Below are 6,000 nucleotides of genomic sequence, written 5' to 3' on the forward strand. Positions count from 1 at the left end.
AAGACACAAATGTTAAAATCACCATAAACATCAAGATGATGCTGAAAGTGCCACAAGAGCTGATCTCGAAATATACTGCAGGGTTCCAGTGACAAAGACAGCATGGCCTTCTGCACAAAATAGAACACCGGTCCAAAAAATAAACTCAGTGCTTTGTGCAAAATTAGGTTGTTATGCTATCAAAAACATATTGTTTAAAAATACAGTACCTTCAACAAATAACACTGCGAGACTTAGATAGCATGCAAAGACTAAAATTAGATCCCTCTCTTTCATCCTGCAGCTTGAAAATCAATTCGATGTAAATAAAGGCCTTTACAAAGCCATCCGTGCTGAAACTGCTGGAGACAAGCATGGGATGACGGTTTAAGACCAGCCGAGGCATGGACGCCTTGAAGATGACTCTGAGCACAGAAATTGGCCCCAAGGACTGACAAAGGAGATTGCATCAAATTAAAAAACCGCTTCACAGAAAAGAAAAAAAAAAGAGTGAGTGAATGGAAAGCCGTCTTTGACAGATGTATCTCCAGGGCTTGATAGATACCATATATAAAAGAACTACAAAAATTAAGCATAAATCTTTTAGTCAATAAATGACTAAAGAACTGAATAGACAGCTCTCAAAAGAAGAAACAGAAATACCCTATAAATATTTGCAAAAGTGTTCAACATCCATAGCTATCAGAAAAATACAATTAAGACTATTGTGAGATCTCCGCTATTTCCCATCAGAACTTAACATGAGAACTACAATATGACCCAATGGCACCACTCCTGCGTGTTTACCTAAAAGGTCAGTTTTTCCCACAGAAATGCCTGTACATCCATGTTTAATGATAAAATATCCACAATAGCTAAAAATAAAACCATCCTAGTTACACATCAACATATAAATGAGAGAGAAATGTGATATATATACACCATAGTATATTCAACATTAAATAAGAAGGAAATTGTGACATTTGTGGGAAGATGGGTACCACAGCAAATCATTAAGTAAAATTAGACAGGTTCAGAAAAATATCATCTTTTCTATCATACATTAATCCTTTAAATTCATCTTATGTATAATATATACATGTATGTATATGAAATTTATATAGAAACAGAAAACTTTAAATATCCAAAGTACTTGAGGAGATATGAATCCTAGAGGTTTTAAAAGACCTGATTTCAGATTACAATATAGATCCAAAGTAACAGCAGCAAAAGCTCACAGCCTCATCCTCCCAAAGGACAGGACAGAGACTGCAGACATAAACTCTGGATGAATCAAAAGCTCTCAAGACCTTTGAAATACCTAGAAGAAAATGCTGCAGAAATGCCCTAACATCCTTGCTGAGGTAATGACTTCCTAGACAGATCTTCAGTTTCTCAGGAGATCATTAGAATTGATAACTGGAACTGAATCAAATCAAAAACTTCTAAACAGTGAAAGAAAAAAATCACCAGAGTGAAGACACCAGTCATAAAATAGAAGATCCTAGCCAGCTTGTTTTCTGCAAGAGGGTTAATATTCTTTATATATAAGGAACTCAAAAAATAAACAACAATCCAGTTTAATACATGGGCATATTGTATAAACAAACATTTCTCAAATCATAGCAGAAAATTTTCCCAATCTATGGAAATGTCCATCTAGGCTTCCAAAGCATTTAGAGCACCAGCTAGACACACCAGAAAAGAACCTTCCACACCACATGAAAGTTAAAACACCAGAGAGCAGTGTGCAGCTCCCAGCACCCCGTGGCTCCCAATCCAGAGGATTCTATGTCCTCTTTCAGCTTCTCCAGGCACATCTGTACATACATTCACACAGGTACATATACATAAATTAAAAAATTCAAATCTAACGAAGATTTTAAAACAATAAACGTTCTCATCTCAAAGGAAAAACTCAAAGAAAAACAAGATCAGAGCAGCTGTTGATTTAACTAAACAAAGGAAAATATTTTAAAAATCGGCAAAACGGTAGCTGGGTTCATTAATTGAAGAAAAACAAAATTGGAAATAATGAGATAAAGCAAAATTGGCAATCATCTACCTAGGATTACAGGTGACAGCCACACCTGCCTTGCCCACAGGTGCTGGGGATCTGAACGCAGGTTCTCACACTTGTGGGACAAGCACTTTCCACACTGAGTTATCTCCCTGCTCCATAGGTCAAGGGCGGTTGGTTTTGTTATTTTTAATTCTCACGTCCTTTTGGCCAGAAGGAAGCATCTTTCTTTTAACTAGCACCCACTGCTACTGTAACACAATGAGCGAGCCTCAGAGGATGTCAGGAGGAGAGCAGCTGAGCACAGGAATTATTTAATGTAGTGGATGGTAAAAAGTGCTGGAGGGAAAAGGGATGCGGAGAAGGAAGATGAAGCTGATAGGAGCCATGGCGTGGTGAGGAAATCCTGGGCCTGGTGTCCAGGGGAACTCCCTGAGGCAAGCAGGGACTCTGAGGGCATCTAGTGCAAATACATTCCTGGCAATGTGAAGAAAGGGGAAACTGCCCAGAAGTTTAGAGCCGTGGACGTGTGTGCCGATGAAGAATCAGTCTGACAGCTTAGGTATTTTGTGGTCTAATTTTCCTTCTGTTGCTTCCAGGTTGTGTCAAAAGATTAAAAGAATCATTGAAAATCAGCCATCAGAAGTGACCTAAGACACCTACTGGCCTGCCTCAAATGACCTGTAGAGGCCGCATCTGGCAGTGGTTCCTCAAGCAGGAAGTTGCAGGGCGTTTCCTGTTTCTCCACGGTCCACATTCATCCTCACATTTGCTGACTCAAAAAGCAGGTCATCCAACGCTCACTTGGAGACTAGCAATGGATGAGATGTGTCTAGGTGGAGACTCTGAGACCGCCTTCCCTTGGCCTTTCTTAAATGCCACATCCTTTCTACACTGAGAATCGGATCCCGTCAGCTTTAGCTTCCAGTCCTCGCAAACATAAGCACAGCACCCTGGCACTTCTCTGGCCCCTAGAAGGCATCCACCGGCATCCCCATGGACTCAGAGCTGTGGTCGTAGACAGAAACCCTTGGTCCTTTTAAGGACAGACACAAAAGCAGTGCTCAGTCCTAAGCAAGTCAGCCAATGTCTGATTCATCAGCTCTGCGGAATGCTTGCCTTCCCTCCCATGGTCTCAAGTGCAGGTTACGTGCGATGGACAGGTGGCTGGCCTGCATTCAAAGAGCTCCCGGTGTCATAAGGCACCAGTCTAAACCATTGGCCTGGTGACTTGTAAACAAAACTGGAGCATTGGGCTTTTACTCTTCATGTAGTTTAAGGTACCATGAGTCTGGGTGGAGCAGTGCCACCTTCCCCCATCCCTTGGGGGGTAAGGTGCTTTATTCTGAGGGCAAAGGAGCATAGGAAGTGTACCGCTGTTGCGCAGTCTGGGACATTTCCCATGTTCCCCCGCGCTCCCCTTCTCTTTCAGAGCGAACAGCTGAGGCGCTGACGTTCCCCCGAGTCTTAGCCTGCGAGGGACTGGTCAGTCTAAAACAAAGGCTTTCTCTCAGAGTCTGAGATTAACGAAGATGAAGGCCCCAGGCCGCCTATCTGTCTACATTGGGCATATTGCATAATGATAGCTTTCTCCACATCTGCCCGGCAGCTTTGTAACGTAACACCAGTCCGTGGCTTCTTATCTTTGCTGTCTTTCTTGTCCACCTCCCACCTTTCCTTCTCCGCAGCTGTACAGGGAAAACTGAGCCAGTCCAACTTTGAAGCCTAAAGACTGGACCTTTTCCCTTAGTGCCCATTGTTTGCTGAGCTGTCATTCAGAAAGACCTTCAAGCTGCCCATGCCCCTCCCACACCTTTAGCTCCTCCCCCCAGCAGGTGGCTAGGCGGTCAGGCCCTCAGCTTCACAGGCTCTGAAGGCCCAACCAGGTGAGACAGGGCCCAGATTTGAATATTTGCACTGGCATTTTTTTTCCAGTGGCTAGATCAACTCAGAAGAAACGAAAACTGAAACTGTCTTAGCTTTTAGACTTTTGAAGTCTCTTTTAGAAGGAAGCCTTGGGGTCTTCCTTCCCGATCCAGAAGAAATGGCATTGTCTATGCATGCGAAAACAGACTGGAGAACCCATCTGCTTGGTCCCAGTCTGTCCTGACTTGATATTCCTGGTTTTTATGTATCCAGAGCCATCAGCTCAGCAGGGGTGTGGTGTGGTGTGGTATGGTATACGTGGCCTCCAAATAAACCAAATATAGAAAACGGATTATCCCCATCAAAAAATTTGCAATTTATTTCATAAACTGTTCTACTTCCTTTGTTATCACTGAGAAGAAAGTTGGAAAATATGAAGTAAGGGGAGAAAAAAAAATCTTTCTGATTTCTGCCATTCTAGGTTATGTCCTCAAAGGTGTTTCTGTAGAGAGCTGAACTTTCCTGGCTACAACTTATTTGGACTCCTCAAAGGTAGGAAGAGAGGTTCCCCCCCCTCCATAAATTTTTCAGAAAAAAAAAGAAAACACTTATGAACTGTACAGGTTATTGGCAGTGTTGACGCCCTTTAGACTGTGTTTCGTGCTGACAAAATAAATCACTTCAGTCATAGAAGTGAGACTGTCTGTGGAAAACTATGTTTCTAGTGTTTTGTAAGCTTTTTTATTTGTTCTGTGAGAATTTTCCAGGTGTAAATGTTTTAAAATATGACGGGGTAAGAATTTACAAGAGGGGGGCTAGAATGATGACTCTGTGGTGAAGAGCACTGCCTGTTCTACTAGAAGACCCAGGTTCAAATCCCAGCACGCCCATGGCAGCTCACAATTGTCTGTTACTCTAAGATCTAACACTCAAACACTAATGCACATAAAATAAAGATAAACAAATTATTTTTAAAAAATGGGCTGGAAAGATGGCTCAATGGTTAAGAACACTGGCTGCTCTTCCAGAGGTCCTGAGTTTAATTCCCAGCAACCGCATGATGGTTCACAACCATCTATAATTGAATCTGATGCCCTCTTCTGGCCTGCCAGCATCCATGTAGAGCATTCATACATAAAATATAAAGAAAGAAAGAAAAGAGATAGGGTTTCTCTGTAGCTTTGGAGCCTGTCCTGGAACTCACTTGGTAGACCAGGCTAGCCTTGAACTCACAGAGACCTGCCTGAAACAAAAAAAAAGAATTTATAAGAGGAACAGAGCTGGCCCCGCCCCCTCACCAGCTGCAGCACACACGTGCCTCACTTGTACAACACCAGAGCTGGCTCTCGTGGTATAGCTGTGGCTGACCCAGCCCCGAAAGCATGAAAACAGAACCAGCCTGCCCCTTGCTGCTTGCTGCATAGGGTAAGCAAGCCGGGAGGGGCTGGAGAGCTCACCCTGATGTTGAGTGTGATAGAAAACTAGCAAGTTGACCAACTCAGTGACTCCCTGACGTTGCAGGATCTCCATGACACAGGACAACAGTAGGGTATCCAAGAGGGGTCCCAGTGAGGGCCCAGTGTCATGTAGCAGAAACCAGAGGCCTTAAACCAGACCAACGACTCTTTGCAATGAATACTTACAAAGATGTATGGGCTAAAGGGTATACTGTGTGACTTACTATGACACTCTGCAGCTTCCACAACGAGATCTTTTTTTTTCTTTTTTGTCTTTTAGTTTTTATTCTGTTTTATCTTGGGGGGGGCTGCAAGGGCAGAGTGGGGATGCGAAGGGATGGAGAGATATGTGGGATCAAGCTGCATGATGTGCAAACCACAGGAATCAATAAAAAGTTAAATTAGAAAAAAAATAATCATTGAAAAAAATACTCGATTTATTTTTAAGAAAAGATGGGGGGGACATTTAAAGTAGCCGGTTGAGGGGTGAAAAGACTAGATGCCTTTGATAGATACTTGGGAGCTTGTTCTGAGTCCTCATGGGTTGTCCACTTCCAGCTTTCATGCGACCAGCCCACTACACAGAGCTCTGACTGGCAGGCTGCTCCGTGGACTAACATGCCTCAAAAATATTTTTCTAGACACGCAAATAAATAGCGAGAGTCAGATTTGGGTTTT

Source organism: Myodes glareolus, chromosome 4 (genome assembly GCF_982192425.1).
Source record: "Myodes glareolus chromosome 4, mMyoGla1.1, whole genome shotgun sequence".
NCBI classification, from domain to species: domain Eukaryota; kingdom Metazoa; phylum Chordata; class Mammalia; order Rodentia; family Cricetidae; genus Myodes; species Myodes glareolus.